This window comes from Urocitellus parryii, chromosome 11 (assembly GCF_045843805.1).
Source record: "Urocitellus parryii isolate mUroPar1 chromosome 11, mUroPar1.hap1, whole genome shotgun sequence".
NCBI classification, from domain to species: domain Eukaryota; kingdom Metazoa; phylum Chordata; class Mammalia; order Rodentia; family Sciuridae; genus Urocitellus; species Urocitellus parryii.
This window is the reverse complement of record NC_135541.1, coordinates 111003113-111023707: the sequence shown is the minus strand read 5'-3', so window position 1 is coordinate 111023707 and position 20595 is coordinate 111003113. Positions and strand designations below refer to the sequence as shown.

The window sequence follows — 20595 nt, the reverse complement described above, 5'->3', positions numbered from 1 at the left end:
TGGTGGGACTGCAAATTGGTGCAGCTAATTTGGAAAGCAGTATGGAGATTTCTTGGAAAGCTGGGAATGGAGCCACCATTTGACCCAGCTATTCCCCTTCTCGGTCTATTCCCTAAAGACCTAAAAAGAGCATGCTACAGGGACACTGCTGAACACGATGTTCATAGCAGCACAATTCACAATAGCAAGACTGTGGAAGCAACCTAGATGCCCTTCAATAGACGAATGGATAAAAAAAATGTGGCATTTATACACAATGGAGTATTACTCTGCATTAAAAAATGACAAAATCATAGAATTTGGAGGGAAATGGATGGCATTAGAGCAGATTATGCTAAGTGAAGCTAGCCAAGCCCTAAAAAACAAATGCCAAATGTCTTCTTTGATATAAGGAGAGTAACTAAGAACAGACTAGGGAAGAAGAGCACGAGAAGACTAACATTAAACAAGGATGAGAGGTGGGAGGGAAAGGGAGAGAGAAGGGAAATTGCATGGAAATGGAAGGAGACCCACAGGGTTATACAAAATTACATACAAGAGGAAGTGAGGGGAAAGGGAAAAATAATACAAGGGGGAGGAATGAATTACAGTAGAGGGGGTAGAGAGAGAAAAGGGGAGGGGAGGGGAGGGGAGGGGGGATAGTAGAGGATAGGAAAGGCAGCAGAATACAACAGACTTGAGTATGTCAATATGTAAATCAATGGAAGTGTAACTGATGTGATTCTCCAATCTGTATATGGGGTAAAAATGGGAGTTCATAACCCACTTGAATCAAAGTGTGAAATATGATATATCAAGAACTATGTAATGTTTTGAATAACCAACAATAATAAATAAATAAATTAATTAATTAATTTAAAAAACTAATATTCCATTTTCTAGAAGTACCACCATTTATCCATTCACTCTTCAGGGATATCTTGCCTGCTTCCTAGTTTTGGCAGTTATGAATAACTTGTGTGTGCTTTGTGTGGACATAAATTTTCATCTTATTTGGGTCGATACTAAGGAGTGTAATTTGCTGGATCCTAAGGTAAGGGTATGTTTTATTTTATAAGGATATGTCTTCCAAAGTGGCTCTACTTTTCACAGTCACAATAGATTTGACACTTTGAAAGTAAAAGCAAGTGCAACATGTCTTCCAATTCTGTTTAAAAATTTATCTTACATGTGTACATTTTTCTATTTTTTTAAATAAAGATGTGGATGGATACACTCCTGACTCTTAATATAATGGCCTTAGCTAGGTTTGATATAAAGAAGGAAAGGACTTTTTTTTATCCTTTTATTTATATAGCTTTACATTATTACTTTGTGTAGCTTTTTGTTACAAGAAACAAATGTTATAGTTCTTTCTTCAATCTAATAAAGAAGAGGAGAACAAGGTGACAATATGCTCCAAAGGCCCAGAAGTGTAAAAATTCTTCATTCCCCAGGAGGTTAGAGAGGGGAGATAGATATATATGGGGACAGTAGCATATGAAGATTAAAATGCTCTCATTATCAACTTGGCAGAGGCCTGATATTCCAGTGTAAAGCTCTGGTAAACTTGATGAGGCCCAGGCTTTCCACCCTCTGCCTAAACCCAAATGTTGGGTCCTGAATTACTAGTTACCTGAGAGAGGGTGCGAGAGACCAAACTGAGCTCCTGAACGAGGAAAGAGAGTCAGGGAGCCAGGCCTGGCTCCAGGGTTGGCTAACAGGGATGACAGAAAGGGCAAGACTCCTCTGTAAACAGCATGGCCCAGTCACTGTCCTTGTAGTGGATCAATTTAATGAGCAAGAACAAGTGAAGAAAGGAGGCTCTCTTCAGTGAGCATTACTGGCCGTAACAGAAAAATTAGAAAACTGCTCTGGAGGAGGTCCCATTAAACAAGTGAGAAGAAAGCAATGAGGAATTAACAAAGACAAAATTGAAGAAATCTGAGAGCCTAAAACATAAACAATTCATTGTAGCTTCATGAAAATGAAAGAAGAGTGTTTTAAAGGATGGTAATAAACTGCGTCACTTGATAGATTTAAAGAGATCTTTGGAAAGCAACAAGGTATCAGAGGGCAGTGGATTATGGGATGAGGATCATTTTGGGGTTTTGAAAAGCTTTAGTAATTCTGTGACTAAGAAACCAGATTGTGGAGGAAGTTATATGGGTAGCAGATGTAGGGTTCTCACAAGAATATTTGGGAGGAGTAGGAGGAGAAATAACCCACAACAGGGATAGACCTTTTCATGTTTTCACATAGTAGGGAAGACTTGAAGGACCTGGTAAAGAGAGAATGATTAAAGAGAGGCGAAGGAAAAGAAAATTTGATGGAGAAATATTCTGACAAACACAGAAGAGAGAATCAATAGCTCTGTGGAAAGGCGAATCTTAGAGGGTTATCTTTCTCTGAAGCAAAAGAGGAAAGAGGATACTTGTCAGCATGAAAGCATTTGGAAGTGCAAAGTAGAAAAGATGGTGCTACATACTGATCTCTGTAAAGCAAGAACTGAGGTGACCTGATAGGTGCAGGGCAGTCCCTGGGCTTAAGTAGACTGGAGATTTAAAAATGCCTCTAAGTAAAATGGACCAGTGGATTTGCTGTGTATGGCACAATGCTCACTGGACCATAGACTTCTCAAGGGCAGTGACTGTGTTTTATTTGTAATTTATCTCTGGATTAATGTTCTATTTTGTGTTTACTGTTATATCCTCACTAGCATTCAATGAATATCTGAATGGATGGATGGATTCAAGAGTGAATGATCTGGTGTCTGGTATATGCTCATTGAAAGGTTATTTTAATTGAATTAAACTACTATTGTCCCTAATGAAAGTCTCTATGAAATTAAATATAATCATTAAATTAAACCCACAACACTGTAGTTTGGAAACAGGACTTAATAAAGTTGGTGGTACTGTTTTTATGAGCAACAAATCATGAGTGTTGGCTTCCCTTAGGATATGGGATGGTAGCAGTGTTTTGTTTGGGCAGTGCTAGGTGAAAGGGTGTATTGTTAGATCTAGCACACATTGTTCTGCTGCTTGTAGCTCTAGAATCTGGCCCAGGTTTAGAAGTGTCATATCGACACTGTGGTTTCAGTGGCCCCAGAAGAACCTGCACCTCCTTGCTCTTACCTCCTTGTCAGAATGTTCCAGAACATTGAGACAGTTCACATCTCCCTATTTAAAAGTGAACAAATGACTAGCATGTGCTTTAGATAGACTTGGGGGCCTGTTTTCATAAATCTTATATTAGATGTGATAAGTGAAGGGCAAGATTTAATGGCATGTGCTTTTGCTTTAGTAAATGACTTTGAAAAGGAAGACAGGGACAGATACTACTTAAATAAAGAAAGGAAATAGCTTCTGGTCTTTTTTCTAAACGTGAAAAGGAAAGTGATGATAAGCTCTATCATTTAGTTAATAATTAAATGTTGAGGGGCTGGGGGTGTAGCACAGTGGTATAGCATGTACTTAGCATGCACAAGGCCCTGTGTTCAATCCCCAGCACCAAAAAATAATAATAACTCATAAATAAAATTTAAATAAATAAGAACAGATATAAAGAGATTAGTTTTTACAATAAAAGTAATTGTATACAAAACACTCTAAAGTATAAAAAGGAAGCTTTACTATAAGGCTAGTAAAATGTGACTTGTTCACTGGTAAAATCTTTTGGTTCTCTTCTTAAAAAAAAAAAAGCATGGATCTTATTTTGATTCTAAATCAATGAACTTATATTCCAGATTGGTTATTTCTTAGAAAAGGAAAGTTGAAGTGATTCTAATATGAAAGCATGCAGTTCTCCTCTGCTTACCAGCTTAACATGAAGAGTTTGCAGTTTCTTCCTTACTGAAGATGGTAACAGGACCAAAACATTTTACTCTGTGTCACTTTTGGTCGTTAGGAACTATCACAGTGGAGTCCTGACTCCTTGAACCATAGCAGCAGCAGAAGAGCAAAGAAGGAACTAGATTTCCAAATATTTTGTTTTCAGATGTTATTTGTTCTGTTGAAGTCATTTTTACAACATCTGATACTGATTTTGAGATTATTCATTTGTTCTTTTTTAAGTTTCAGATTTTTTAAAAATAAACACATTTCCACCCAATTTTCCCATAGATCCCATATCTGAACTCAAGACACCATGATCCTCTGGCTTTCTGCTGTTTCTGCCCTGGCCAGATTAGGGGTGCTCCTGGATGCCTGGCAGCGGCCACACAGCACTCGTCTTCCAGAAGAAAGGAAATGGCACTATATTATAGATTAGACACTCTCTCTACCTAAGGGCACAGTGGTATAGTGGTATATGTACTTAGCATGCACAAGGCCCTGTCTTCAGTCCCCAGCACCAAAAAAATAATAATAACCCATAAATAAAATTAAAATAAATAAGAACAGATATAAAGAGGTTATTTTTTTTTTACAGTAAAAGTAATAATATACCAAACACCCTAAAGTATAAAGGGCAGAACTAGTCAAAAGTCACACTGAAGCTGTACGTGAACTCCTTGTATATTTGTGGCTGCCTCTTAAACAGTACTGATAAAGTGTCGGGAAAATATCATATAAAATTCCCTCTGAACCTTCAGGTAGGATTTCTTGCACAATAAGGCGAGTTGAATAACTTTATAAGGGGGTTATAAAGGTAGTTGTTAAACACATATTAGTCTAAGAGCATTTTATGATAAATTCAATTAAAATTATAACACACCAGGAATTTAGAAAGTGGTCCGTAGTTGTAGGTATTGTTGACTAAAAAGTGGCTAGGATTTGGATGGGCAGTTGGGAAGGGCTCATTTGAAAATTCCCACTACTCGTCTTGGTGATTGTAGTCTTGCATTCCCAAAGCTTCATGGAGTGTTTATTTCTGCTTCATTCAAATACACATATTGAGCCTCCACCTGTCAGTGTTAGGAATAAACACATGGCTCTTGTTTTTGAGGATTTCACTGGCTGGTAAGGGTAGCAGATATAGGACAAGTAAATTACAGTCCAACCTTGTGCTGTAACAGAGTCAGAACAGAGTATTGTTCGTGCTTATACAGGCAAGTAATGAATTTTACCTCAAAGATTTGGAAAACACCACAAGTTTGGTGATGTTTGGAGGGTCTTAAAGGTAAACTGAAATTTGTCAGATAGCGAAGGATGTGTCAGGCAGAGGGCAGTGCATGTATAGAGGCTCAGAATTTAGAAAGAGTGTGGCTTTTTCAGGGAACTAAGAGTGCAATCTGCAGATTTGAGCTGGAGGAGGAAAAGGCTATAAACTTGAGCCTTATTCATTCAGCAATGCCAGTGGAGTAGTAGGTCAGCAAAGAAGTAAAAATTGCTATAAATACGAAGGAACTTGAAAAGTTCTTTGTTTCATAAATCATCTGATATATCATTGGACTGTTTTTTCTGCTGCAGCATTTTTAAAAATCATAAGTTTGTTACATTAGAAAATAAACAAAGAAAAACTCTTTCTTAAAACTGAACTGGTGACATTTCAGCAGCAGCCTCTCTGCCCAACTAGGGTTCTGCCTGTCCATGCAAAACAGTTCGTTCCATTTGGTCCTCACATTTCCAATTCTTCCTCATCGCTTAATGTTTCAGACATGAGCTTTTGCTGTTGCTTTCTTGTATCTGTGACTTTGTCATAAGGATATCAAAATGAAAGACTATTATTTTTCACAAAACATCCAAGAGTTTACTGACTAAGGCAAGTAATGGTGTGTGTTATTTGTGGTACCAAGTATTTTATCATTAATACCTGCTCAGCTCACAGTAATTTGTTGGCTAAATGAAAAATAATGTACCCTCACAGTACACTTTCAAAAGTGTATTTGGAATTGTTAAAAACTAGGAGCAACATTGTATTATTTATGCTAATTGCTTTATTAAAAGTTAGCTCTAAAGAGTTATGTACAACATTTTAAAATTTTCTATTTGGGAAAGAGGGGAGTCCCCCCAAATCATAAGTAAATTGCATTTAAGTTTTTTGCAGTTTGAGTATTGATTTTGTTGTGAAGCTGCTGAAAAATTATCTACTTACAAAAATAGAATATATCCATTTAAAAACAAAATGTATTAAAATGGATAAGATGTATAAAAATAAAATCAGAGTGGAGAATATATGGACTAGAAGTGTTTTCTTAAAAGAAACATGATAAATATTTCATTGGTAAATAAAGGCAGCTTTCTGGAGCTGTTGGAAAATGAAAATAAAATATAAATGAGAATAATTATTTTGATTTACACATTCACAACGTGGTTACTACAAATGCCAAATGAGATTATTGGGATTAGGGAAACAAAACTCTGATGCCACATTATTTTACAAATGAAATAAATGTTTCTTCAATTTATTTAGCAGTACATGACAAACCAAGTTCATAACTGAAAGAAAAATTGGTTTACGCAAACAATCAGAGAAGGAAAAGCTTTCTTAATTAAAGAATGTTCTTGAATGTTATTAGGTCAGTGAGACAATGGACTAAGGAATGTACAGTTGTTTTATACACGCACACAGAGTGAGTGTAAATCAGCATCAGGATTTACTTGTGCCACTGAGCACCACAGTGTGGGGCAGAGTTTTAGAGGAAGATCGAAGTGCTCGCCTGTGCAAAATTCTAAGATTTAATAGGAAGTTTGAGGAATTGAAAACTCTGTAATGCCTCCAATACTGACACTTCTTTGATACCATCCTCTCTGCATCTGGGTTGCCAGTTTTTTCAAAACTTTTATAAGAGGCCCAAAGATGTGACATACAGGAAGCGATGTGGCATGTCAAAAATATATTGGATTATTTGTTCTCTAACTTTATGGGCTGTCATTGAGAGCTTCCAGAGATTATAAACATACTCTTTTAAACATAAAGAGGGATGGTGAATTAATGATCAGCTGACACTGGTTTGAAAATTCAATTTTTTCTCTTTTTTTCTCCCAAGTTTATCAATTACATACACAGTGTTTTTAGAGATTCTTTCCGAAGAGCTTCAAAGAAAATTTATAGACATGTGTACTTAGTTTTCAAAAGTAAAAGAAATAGCTCATTGTTTATTTTCTAAGAAAAGCTATCTCTCTGGAGTGATTATGCAAAAAACAATCTATTAAAATTTCAAAGGAAAACCATTTCCTTTAGAAAGAGAACAACAGTGGCTCATGGCAGTTCAACGGGGCTGCATTTCATACTACCTCATCAGAGGAAAATAGTATATGCTCAGTATTTTGCAACAAAGGAAATAGTATTTGTTGACATTTACATTTTTCTGAGTGATTATAACTATTCGAAGGTCCCAACATATAACATAGTGGGAATTTTTCAGAGATACTGTTTAAATGGAAGAAATAAATGGAATGAAGCCAACCATGCGCAATAATTTTAAGGAATCAATGCAAATACGACCCTAGAACTTTGAACTGGTCCCAGAACAAAATAACAGCAACTTCATCTATGATTACACCCACTTAGTTGATCTGGGCTGGTTGTTTATTTGATGTGGTCTGCCCAGTAATGGTTCCCGTGTCTCAGCACCTATACAGTCATGGTTTGGCCAATCCCAGTAGTCCATGCAGAATGCTTTTATTCCATTCTGCAATGCCCCAGCATGGGCTTCTGCAGCTCTACAAGAGGAGCTCAGAGGCCTGGGTAATGACACTCTTACAGCAATGGCAGCCAGATTACAGATCCCAGGAGACACACTGTGTCAGTTTACTGCATTAGTCAAGTACACTAGTTTCCCAAGGCTGCAGTAACAGAGTACCTCAAACTGAACGACTTAATACAACAGAAGTTTATTCTCTCGTAGTTCTAGATCCTGGGAGCCTGGAAGCCTGGGAGTCTGAAATCAGAGTGTTGTTCCTCTGAAGCCTAGAGGAGACAATCACTCCTTGCCTCTTCCCAGCTTCTGGTGGCTCTCAGATGTCCTCGATGTGCCTTGGCTTGTAACCCCATCACTACAATCTGCCTCCATCATGCGTCTTCTTCCCTCTGTGTCTCTATGTGTCTTCTGAGGAAATGGGTTGTTGAATTTAGGGCCCACCGTAATCCAGGATGACCTCATTTTAACAGATTACAACTGCAAAAACCCTCTTTCCAAATAAGGTCATATTCTGAAGTTCCAGGTGGACATAAATTTAGGGGGACATGTTTGAGCCACTATACCAAGCAATGGAAATACTATAAATTTAATCTTATGTAGAAGAATGTCAGTTGTTATATAAATCTTTCTTCCATTTGGCACTTCATCGATCCTAAAGATGAATGAATATTCCTAGTGTTTTAGTTGTACATGATATTGACTCTAGTGCTAAGATTGAATGAAAAATAGCATGGCATAAAAATGTTAAATGTAAAACATTAATCTAAAATTTCCCATAAGACTTTTTACTTGGTTAATTGAGGCTAATTCATAGAGATACTTACCTCTACCATGTTTTATTAATCTTTATGTGTGTGAAATCATATTATAAAGAATCCATACACTAAATTAAGGGGTTTGGACTTAACCTTGTAGGAAAGGAAGAATCTAGTAGAGAATTCATTATTTTAAAAATATAGATCAGCTGATGGCATAGAGGATGTAGAAGTCAGAAGCTATTGAAACAGCACAGGTGAGATGATGATTGGAAGTGAAACTGTGTTAACGTCCTGTTGACTTAGTAATTTATTAGATGATGATAATAGCTAACATCTATTGAACACTTTCTACGTGCCAATCACTTTTAGTGCACCAATGTGTTTAATTATTATAATAATCCAATGATGTAGAACTATTCAAATTTTTATTTCAGATTAAGAAACTCAGTGACAGATTTTTGCCAAAGATCACATAGCTTTTAATTATAGAAACCAGGATTTGAACCTAAAAATGTAATGAGGGAAAAGAAGGAATCTGAGGACAACTTAAGGAGACTGGTTCTGTCATTAGGCTGGACTGAGAAGACTGAAGCAAAGCAGGTTTGAGAGGAGCTGACCAGGTTGTGAGCCAGTAGATTTTGTTTTAGATATAGTAGTAAATTCAAAATCTACTGGTGGGAAATCCAAATGGATATGTCCAGTAGCTCTCTGAAAGTACTGAAAATGATATATGATGTTAACATTCATTTTCTCTGAATGAAGATAATACTGTCTTTTAATATATACTTTTTGTAGCTTAAGTAAAATATTAAAAACTATTGATGCTATCTTATAGATCTGAATTTAGGGTAAGGAAGGGTGGGTGCTTTTAACAGAATGAATATCTTTGTGATGAAATATTGTTATGTCTTTCTTATATTAAGTTAGGTAAGTAAATAACTACCTTATTTAGAACTTTGTAGAATTTTTTGGCGAATCAGATAGAGGGAGAAATTAGTGACAAACATGTAACCAGCTGGTCAAAAGTGAATTTTCTGCATCACAAATCCCCCTTACTCACCTTTTCCTCCAAGCTTTCCGCCAGACATACCCCTGCATTGCTCTAGCCACAGGGTATTCTGCGTCAAACCTGGCTGTTTATGGGAACTGCTTTTGTTGAAATCATTAAAGAAAGAAATGCCTGTGAGTTCTCCTTCTGAAGCACTGCCTGTTTTCTGTGTCATTTTGGTCTCATTAATCAGCGCTCCAGTAAGGCAGACACTGTGCTGTGTATTTTACTGTCCCCAGCACAGCGGCTTCTACATCTCTGCCCGGAGGCCGATGCATTGGGGAAAAGGAGAGAGGGAAACCATCAATCTTCCCAGTTGCTCTGTCAGCAGCGATTCCTTCCCCCTTCCTGTTGGCTGTCTCTCTCACCACCTGTGTTTAGAATTAGCACTGGAGCTGATGCCCAGATGAATAAGAACTACTGTCCTTGTCACCTGCCCCAGTACGGGCCACCACTTCTTAATGACAACAAGTATATCAAGCAGTGAAGTAAGCAGTGTAGGAGACTCACACATCCCCTTAAAAGTTTATTATAACATAAAATTAAAAGAGAGTTTAAGTCATACATTCTAGAGGGTAGCATCACTTATGGATCAAAGGGGTAAAAGCAAATATCTTGAGTGCCCTTGATATCTTCTCATGGTCTGGCTCTGAATCATGTGTGGCTGAAGTTGATCCACCTGGGTCTACATCCTAGCTCCACCATTTACAATCCATGTACTACTCATTTAACCCCTCTGTGCCTCAGTTTTCTTATCAGTAAAATGGGGATGATAGTACTACCTACCTCACACTTTTTGCAAGGATTGAGATAATGCATTCATCATTCTTGCTGTAGGACTTCCCAGTAAATACTCAATAAATGCTAGCTATCATTAACTTCCTTGTTACAATAAAACTGAGGCTCAGAGAGGTAAATAATATGTGAAAAGTACCAGAAGGAATAGAAGAAATTGAATCTAGCACTCTCTGATACTTGAAACTTACGTACTTTATATCATACTATATTATTTCCATCAGTTTACAAATAACTTCATATGTGACCTTTACACATCATTAACATTACATCTTTATTTCCCACTATGTAAAATGGAAATTGTAATTACTGATATGCTTGTTAGTATAAGACTTTTTTTTGGTGGGAGGGGGAGTAGTAGTGGGACTTTAAGCCAGGGGCAGTTTACCACTGGGCTACGTCTCCAGCTCTTTTATTATTTTTGTTTTTGACACAGGGTCTTACTGAATTGCTTAGGTCCTCACTAATTTTCTGAGGCTGGCCTTGAACTTGCAATCCTCCTGTCTCAGCCTTTCTAGCTGCTGGGATTAGAGGCATATATCACTGCACTCAGCTAATACAAGACTCTAAAAGTTATATGCCAGTTAGCTTAATCAAGCTCTATGCAGAAAAACTTGGTAACAGAAAATGTTCACATTCTTAAAAAGCAATTAAACAATACAAAAGTGTCAAAAAGGACATTATTATTCCCTTGCTCCCTGGGTAACCACAAATAAGCTAGGTGTGTATCCTTCCTTCCTTTTCAGCATTTATCTATTTAACAAATGTTTTATGTAAAACAGCTTTGGGCTGAGTGATGTCCTTGGTCCTGTTACTGTTCTTCTTCCCATTTTACAGATGAGGAGGTTCTGTGATTTGCACAAGGAAACAGCTAAGATATTATTGGGTGTCAAAGTTCTGGCTCCAGAATCAGGCTTCTCCACTCCAACAATTTTTGGAGGGCCTACATCATTCTTACCTGTTTCATAATATTCCATTGTTGAAAAAGAAAACTAACTTATTTACTACCCTATTGATGGATATTCATTGTAGTTCTTTAATAACTAAACAATCACATAGGAATTATCAGGTGTCCTTACATTCTTGTGTATTTCTATAGGACAGATTTCCATATGCTGAATGGTTCAATCAAAATAAAACACTTAACATTTGACCTCAATAAATGGTTAGATAACTTATGAAGTTATGAAGTACCTGCCAGGCACTGAGCATTTTATACTTAGCGTCCTCTTACCCCACTCACTATGAGGGTAGCTACTATTATTACCCCATCTTTTAGATGCTCAAGACTACGTAAGTAATGGAGCAAGGACTTGCATTCAGGCAATCTGGCACTAGATGCTGCTTTCTAACCATAACCAGACTAGTTATTATCATATTTTACTCTTTGTCATTCTTCTAACTTACTCCAAAATTGGATTAACAATCTCAGCTGACATGAGGGTCTGGACTGAATGTGGTTGGAACAATCCTACAGAATTCTATTAACCTCCACGTTGGGTGATAAGGGAGGGAGCCGTGACTCCCTGGGAAGTGAGACTTGTTTCACCTGGTAGAAGTTGGGATGGCCAAAGAGATACCTTTTTTGTGTGTGAATTATCTTTATGCCTTGAAAATAATTTTAGAACGGTTTGCTCTGTACTATGGGTTCCTTTGCCTCTCTCCCACAGATTCAGAACACTTGAAAGAATATGGAATTATTATTTCATATGTTGTGTGGAAGAATTTTGGCACCTCAGCTTCACGTGCTAAGCCTACCTATTCTTTTTTATGTAATTTTTAAAATTTATATATGACAGCAGAATGCATTACAATTCTTATTACATATATAGAGCACACTTTTTTATATCTCTGGTTGTATTCATAGTATATTTACACCATTTCGTGTCTTCATACATGTACTTTGGATAGTAATGATCATCACATTCCACCATCATTAATTACCCCATGCCTCCTCCCTTCCCCTCCCACCCCTCTGCCCCATCTAGAGTTGTCTATTCCTCCCATGGTCCCATTCCCTATCCCACTATGAATCAGCCTCCTTATATCAAAGAAAACATTTGGCAGTTGGTTTTTTGGGATTGGCTAACTTCACTTAGCATTCTCTTCTCTAACTCCATCCATTTCCTGCAAATGCCATGATTTTATTCTCTTTTATTGCTGAGTAATAGTCCATTGTGTATATATGCCACATTTTTTTTTATCCATTCACCTATTGAAGGGCATCTAGGTTGGCTCCACAGTTTAGCTATTGTGAATTGTGCTGCTATAAACATTGATGTGGCTGTGTCCCTGTAGTATGCTGTTTTTAAATCCTTTGGGTATAGACCGAGGATAGGGACAGCTAGGTCAAATGGTGGTTCCATTCCCAATTTTCCAAGAAATCTCCATACTGCTTTCCATATTGGCTGCACCAATTTGCAATAAGCCTACCTGTTCTTAGACCAGGTTTTGGTCAACCATCTGAGCTCACCATGAGACCCCCTACAGTGTGCTTGAGTGTTGAATCCAGACTCAGGTAAGAGAGGTTATCAAAAGGAGTGTTTGTCAGAAAGGGTAATGGGCAGAGAAGAGCTCCAGGCAGAGATAATTTTGTCTTATGTTGCAATTGTGTTGTTAAAATATCCTAGTGAGATCGTTTTGTTGGTGAAGTCCAAGCTATATATGCTTTCTGAATCCCTGAGCCATAAGGCTTTATGGAACTGGACATTGCCAAGTAACTCTACCTGACCATCTGAGAGGGTGTGCTTACTGCCTGTCAGGTGTCTTCTTTCACCATGGTAAGGCTGGAACCACACCTTCACACTCTGCTGACCTCCATGGCTGCCACATGTGATAGTTGAACTGCCTGAAACCCAAGGGACCTCTGACCATACATTAATAGATGATCGTCTCAGAGATTTTATTGCCTTGAAATGTAGCTTATAAACAAGTGAACATACTCTTCAGATTTTTTTACAGTCTTTTCATTTGTGTGTTTCCATATTTCCTAGCAGGTTGGCAGCTTTTGAGAATAATTATGTAGTAATTGGCTTAGAACTCTGGATTCCCAATCTTGACCTCACATTAGAATCACCTGGGGAGCTCTTAAAACTCCTGATGTTCATGCCAAATCCCAGACTGACTAAATCGGCATCTCTTGCAGGGGGGTGGTGGTGATAGCAAGGGGACTTAGGCATTGATTATTTTAGAAAGCTCCCAGATGATTAGTCTGCAGCCAAGATTGAGAGCTATGAGGTTAGAAGATATCTTCTCCTTTTCATTCATAGTGTTTTCATTGGTACCTCATGTTATGCTGCTGAAGTTAATTTTAAGAATAGATTATTGAAGCCCAAAAGCCTCTCTCAAATTTAGCGTGCATCAGAATCACCTGGAAGAGTTGTTAAAGCACAGATTGCATAACTTCTCCTATTTCTTCTTCTGGGTTAAGCCCACTGTTAGAATTCCTGATTTTGTAGGTCAAGGAGGAGATCCAAGAATTTGCATTTCTAATCAGCTCCCAAGTTTGTGAGCAGATGAAAGGATTGAGCACAGATTCTCAAAGTGTGTTCCCTGGGCCACCTTCCTTCTGCTCTTTGCCACCAATGGTGGCCAGAGCAGCCACCTCAGATAGTTCAAACTCAAAATAACAGTGTTGGAAAACACTGTGAATGCTGGTGGAGGCCTCATATTGCCCCACCTTCAAGTAATCATCCAACCTAATTAAAAGCAATATATATGCAAAAGCAACCTCCTCTTCATGCAAAACCGCTCCCCTTAAGTCCCTTCAACTTCAGAATTGGAGCCAACCCTGGATAAGTGTCTAGTGTCCCAATGTGGCACTTGGATTTCATTTTCCCACAGAAACAATTTTATGAATGTTTAGGTACAGCCAAAATCATGCTGTTATAACCATTCTTCAGGAATATTGTAGCTCAAAGAGGCTTTGATGGGCTGCCTCCCGGGAGCTTAACCTCCATCTAAAGAACTGAGTTTCTAAGTTGCATAAAACCAATTTTAAAACAGACTCTTAGAACAAAACTTGTTTAGCAACTGCCTGTAATGGGAACATTCGGTTCATTTTGTTTGTAGTTCATTTTTCTCTTTACGTTGGGAGCCAAAGTTCTAGGAAAAGGTTTGTCAGGCATTCAGTTAACATTTATTAGGTGCCTACCATATACCTGGCACTGTGCTGTTTCCTGGAGATATAAAGATGAAAAAGACAGCCCCTGCCCTAGAGGAGCTCATATTCTAAGTGGGAAAATATTTACTAAGCAAATAAGAAAATATTTACCAGGTTACCAATGTGACATATGCAATAATGAAAAAATGGATGAAGGAGGAATCTGTTCTGCCTGGAGGGAGGGGGAGGGAGGAAAGGAAGAGGAGGAAAAGGAGTGGGTCCAGGTAGGAGAGATTGATGGGGAAAGCCGAGTGTTTAAGAGGATTACAATTATTTAGATTGTTGGGGGTTGAAGACCAAGGAGAGTTCTTCAAGCAGAAAAGTGGGTGGACATTCTAGGGTGATGGGACAGTGTGACTGCAGAGAGGAATGAGCTGCACAAGAAAGTCAAGGAATCGGGTGAGCTCCCCATTTAGTGAGATTGAAGGACATCAACTACCTCCTCCCATTTAAGCCTTCTCCGAGGGGTAGAAATAAAAGAAAAAGTTACTCTAAGTCGGTATATGTGGTGTTTACACTTTTATCCCAGACTCTTTTTTTAAAATTTTTATTAGTGTGTTGTATTTATATAATGAGTACATTGTGACATATTCATATGTGCACATTACATAATTTGCCCTTCCTTCTCCCAGCCCCAGCCCCCTTAACCCATTCTTCTCTTCTGACCCTCCCTTCTTTCTATTTACATGTTTTTCATTAAAATATCCTAGTGATATTTTATAAATATACATAGAAGTGGGATTTATTGTAATAAAGGACTTTCTTTTCCTGTCTATTTCTCACCACCCTGAGGAAGACAATTTTAATTTTCAATAGAATATTAAAGCTTCTGAGACATCTTGAATCAAGTAGTTTCAGACTATGCTCTGACAAGACCACTCTCGGGTTGGCTGGGATGAACACAGAGCAGGGAAGGCCTCCTGGACCCCCCTCACTGGGTCGACCATTTTCCAATCACCTACCGAGCTCTTCTTTGGGAACATCTGTTAAGAATATTTAATTCAAAAAGGGGTACACAACTTTTTTAAAAATTTTAAAAATGATATTCTAATTCTCACACATTTCAGTAATAGTCTGAGGACTTTGGTGTGGGTGTCCAGATCTCTCAGCTCCTGGCAAGTTGGTAAGTATTCTCACATAATGAGCTGAAGAGGGACCTTGGGCAGATATTGATGTGGATGTGTGAATGTGGTTATGATTGGCAGGATATGTCTTCAGATGGCCACAAAAATAGGTAATGATAATAAAATTGCATCCCAGTCTGAACACTTTAAGAACCTAGGTTAGAATTTTCTTATGAGGAAAAACTAATCTTAAGCATTTCAGCACATTTTTTTATACTTAAGTTTTAGTATTTCTTGATCTCTTGACTGTATTTACTGTGCATTTAATAGAAAAATAAATTATGCCATGATCATTAGAATGTACCCGGCAAGAACATGATCCTTGCTGGTTTGATGTAGCAAGCAGTATTATTAGGAATTAAAAATATTTCACATTATATGTCAAGTAGTGTTAATGCCTTGTTTAGATGATATATGTTAACTTAGTTTTTACTCACCTTTCTAATGAAAACTAAAGGGACTTATAGTTTATTCAATATTTAAATGTGGCTTAGCTGCCCTGAGATGATGATGGGAGTCAAACTATCAGGACTTTGAATTTTATCATTTCTGTCAGATAAGGAGGTGCTCACTAAGAGGCTGTTTGCCAAAGGGAGGGGGGAAAAAAGAGATCGAGAGATCTGAAGAAAATAACCCAAAGAAATGTTTAAGCCCAAAAGAAATAGCTACAGAAGAAAAGAACATTGTAAATGTACCAGCCTGCTGTCTTAGTCCATGTGTGCTACTGTAACAAACCACAGACCATTTATAAAGGTAGTTTATAAGGTTTTTTGTTTGTTTGTTTTTGTGGTATTGGGGTCAAACCTGGGGCCTTGTGCGTGCTAGGCAACTGCTCTACCACTGAGCCAGGTCCCCCAGCCCTGGATGGCTTATAAAGACCAGAAATTTATTTCTTACAGTTATGGAGGCTGGAAGTCCCAGGTCAAGGCACCAGCACTGGTGTCTAGTGAGAGCTGCTCTGTTTCCAACATGTTCTTTTATTGCTGCATCCTCTAGAGGAGAGGAACACTATTATCACATGGCAGAAGGAATGGAAGGGCAAAACAGAGTGCACTTTCTCAGAAGCCTCTTTTGTAAGGGCATTACTCCTAATCACTTCAACAAAGGCCCACCTCTTCTTACTACTACAAAGGGGATCAATTTGCAACTTGAAATTTGGAGGGCTTGCATATTCAAAGGATTGAGGCTGGGAAGAACATTGTCCGCAGGTTGGCAGTGCTGAGTTGTGGATTCTGGTGCCCCTGCTGTGTCACCAGTGGTGTGCTCTTGGCCTTGTGATTAACACCTCTTCAGAGTACCTTCTTCTGAGAAGTGTGTTGGGGTCAGGGACTGGTGAGAGTTGGGGTGTCTAAAAAACCAGGCCAGTCATTTCTTGATGCTTTTATTAGTGCATTATAGTTATATATAATAGTGGTGTTCATTTTGACATATTGCAAATGCATACAATTTTAATCCCCAGTGCTTCCCCTTTCTGCCCTCCCCCTGATCTCCTTCCTCTATTCTGTTGGTCTTAAGTTTAGTTTTTTATTGGTTCATTATAATTATACATAAAAGTGGAACACTTTGTGCTATTTTCATACATGTACATGACATAATCTGATCAGTCTCATTCTTCAATTTCCCCTTCTCATCCCTCCTCCTTCCACCTAGATCTCCTTCCAGGACTGCTCTTCTATTTTCCTGAGATCCTCATTTTTATTCCTTATTTCTCTCTAGCTTCTACATATGAGAGAAGACATTCTTCGACCCTTGACTTTCTGACTTATTTCACTTAGCATGCTGTTCTGTAGTTTCATCCTTTTACCAGTAAATGACATCATTTCACCCTTCTTTATGACTGAGTAGAACTCTATCATGTATATATGCCACATTTTCTTTACCCATTGTCTGTTGATGGGCAAAAGCCGATTCCACAAATGTGGCTCTTGTGAATTGCACTGCTATAAACATCTGTATGCATATTATCACTATTGTAAGCTGATTCTAGTTCTTTGAGGAGTGGGATAGCTGGGTCGTGTGGTCATATGGAGTCTTTCGAGGACTCTCCATACTGTTTTCCAAAGTCCTTTCCTAATTTGCAGTCCTGCCAATAAGGTGTCAATGTACCTTTTCATTGCATCTCTGCCAGCTCTTATTGTATTCTCGATAGCTGCCATCCTAACCTGTGTGAGGTGGATATCAGTGTAGTTCTGATTTGCATTTCCCTGGTTGCTGAGGATGTTGAACATTTTTTTTATATATTTGTGGGCCATTGTATTTCTCTTTTTGAGAAGTGTATATTTAGTTCATCTGCCCGTTATTGTGTTATTTGTTTTATTAAATTTTTCAAGTTTTTTAATATATTCTGAATATTAATCCCCGTATGAAGAGCAGGTGGCAAAGATTTTCTCCCATTCAGTAGGATCTCTCTTCACAGTCTTGTTTCCTTTGCTCTACAGAAGCTTTTTAATTTGAGGGCATCCCATTTGTTGATTCCTGGTTTTATTTCTTCAGCTTTAGAAGTTGTTAAGACAGTCAGTGCCTGGGCTGTTATGCTGGGGCATTAACTCTGTTTTCTTCTAGCAGTTGCAGTGTTTCTCATCTACTTTCCTAGGTCTTTGATCCATTTCAAGTTGATTTTTGTGTAGGGCAAGAGATGAAGGATCTAATTTTATTCTTCTAAGTGTAGCTATCCAGTTTTCTTGGGAATATTTGTTAAAAATATCATTTCTTCAATGGCTGTTTTTAAGTCAGGCCAATCTTAAAGTCAAGAAGTTTTAAAGTGGATGCAACTCTGTGTGACAGAAGCAACACAGAACCCAGTGGCCACAGTTTCAATCCAGATCTGACTCACCTGCCTGTGACCCTAGGTAGTTAAGTTAGCCTTGTAGTGTCCTTCCACGGACAGTGATGCCAATGATTCCTACCTGCCTTAAACAAAATGAGGTCTATGAAAGGGCCAGGGACTACTTCTGATAGCTAAATTCATCACAAGAAGAAAAACACATCTGTGAAAGTATTTTATCAGCTGATCAAAGGATAGCCCAGTACATGTTGGGAAAGCTCTCAAAATTTGGAAGTGACTGAAGCCTGTAGAAAACTTTAAAAAAATGTGAAAGTTTTTGCTTTTAAATTCATTTACTAGACTAACAATATATATTAAGTGCTTATCATAGATGTCCTTAATAAACTCACAGTTAATAAGTTAGTCATTCCTTTGTTTTGTTTTGGGGTACTACAGGATTGAAAGTAAAAAAAGAAAAAAAAAAGAAAGAAAAAGGGACCTCATGAAAAATAGAAGCAACACTCTTAGAGTAAAGAAAGGAAATCTGGAAGGAGGAAGGGTAAAGAAAAGGTACTGGGGAATGAAATTTAGCAAACTATGTTATGTGCATATATGAATATGTCACAACGAGTCCCACTACTATGTGTAGTAATAATGCAACAATTAAAAAAAATAGAATGATTGAACAATTGATGTTACAGCTGTGTAATAGTAGGACTTTTTTTTGGGGGGGGGTACCAGGAATTGAATTCATGGGCACCTGCCTACTGAACCACATCCCCAGCCCTATTTTGTATTTTATTTAGAGACAGGATCTCACAAGCTGTTTAGCACCTCACTTTTGCTAAGGCTGGCTTTGAATTCGAGATCCTTCTCTCTCAGCCTCCCAAACTGCTGGGATTACAGGCATGGGCCACCTTGCCTCGCATAGCAGGACTTTTTAAGGAGTCTTGAAACCTTTGGTTGAAATTTTTGTTTTCCACAACCATACTGAAGTTGAGTGTTTTACAGCCTACTTTTAATGTTTTCTATTTGGGATTAAAGGCAGAAACTCTCAAGTGAATCACAAGCATTGTCCTTTGCCATACTTAATAGCTTAGAACTTTTCAATTAATTTTGAGTAGTCACTGAAATTAAGAAAATTATAGGGCTGGGGATGTGGCTCAAGCAGTAGCGCACTTGCCTGTCATGCGCCGGGTGCTGGGTTTGATCCTCAGCACCACATAAAAATAAAATAAAGATGTTGTTTCCACCAAACACTAAAAAAATAAATATTAAAAATTCTCTCTCTCTCTCAAAAAGAAAATTATAAATTTTTTTGTGTTTGTGAAATTGGTAAATCTGTTCTACCTCTGATTTGAAAATCCATTCTCTGTTCTGGAATATATCAAGTGCCAATGGTAGTGCTGAAAAACAAGCCAATGGATGCATTGGTTGCAAATGGCATTTGTTAAGGAACTGTGCCTTGAATAAAACTGAAGACCTGATTTGTAAAAATGCTCACTTTTGCTCCTCTGCCCAGCCTGGTGGAATTGTAGGCTGGTGCTCCTGCCTGCCCCATGGGTGAGTGAGCTCCTGTAGGCTCGTCTTGAAGCTGTTTTCTTTGCGGTTTGCCCCGGTCCACGGGGAAGCTGTGCATTCATTTTCATTCTTCTCCAGCTCCAGTGCTTTTGAACACAGAACCCCCATCCTCCCACCTCCCAAACTCTACATTCCAACGCTGTGATCTCATGGTACCAGGCGTATCTCCCCTGCCATGCCGGCAGGCTGCCCGCTGACTCTTGCAGGGGAACAGAGGGGAACATAAACTCACGGTGGAAGAGCAGGATGCTCTGTGTATATTTTTAAGACCAGGAATCCAGTTCCCATTTAGAGGCTGTATTTTTTTTAATAGCTCCTTGAAAATTGAACAAAACATTTCTTGTTGTTCTTATTTCTTGATCATATCATTCCCTCTGCCCCGATGTATAGAATCTCAGAAACTAGAGAATGGAAAAGATGGATTAGATCATGTCTAGCCCATTCCCACTGGTCAAAATTCTTTTTTCCCACAGTCTCTCCTCTAGTGCTTTTCTTTTCTAGTTTTCTCAAGAATTTGTTTTCTCCATTTCTCCTGGGGAATAATTTCTTAGTTTGACCATGGAGGAATTTATGGGGAAATATTCAGATTCTTTTTTTTTTTCAGCTTAATATTCCTGGTCTTCATAACCCTTTACATTACCATAAACAGTTCCTCTTTTTCCTAGGTCAAGTATTTCTGGATGGTATTTTTTTTTCCCTTCCATTTATTAAGTTCAGAGTTTATTTTTCTGCTTTGCTTTCTCTCTTCATCCATCAGCCTTAAAGCTCATTAATCATTTTTTACTGCACTGAAAACTCT

General features: G+C 38.1%; 1 protein-coding gene across 4 annotated transcripts in view; it reads left to right on the top strand.

The window, feature by feature from the left end:
• Nucleotides 1-20595, top strand: part of Wars2 (tryptophanyl tRNA synthetase 2, mitochondrial) — a 75309-nt gene that overhangs the window by 18497 nt on the left and 36217 nt on the right. The window lies entirely within an intron of this gene.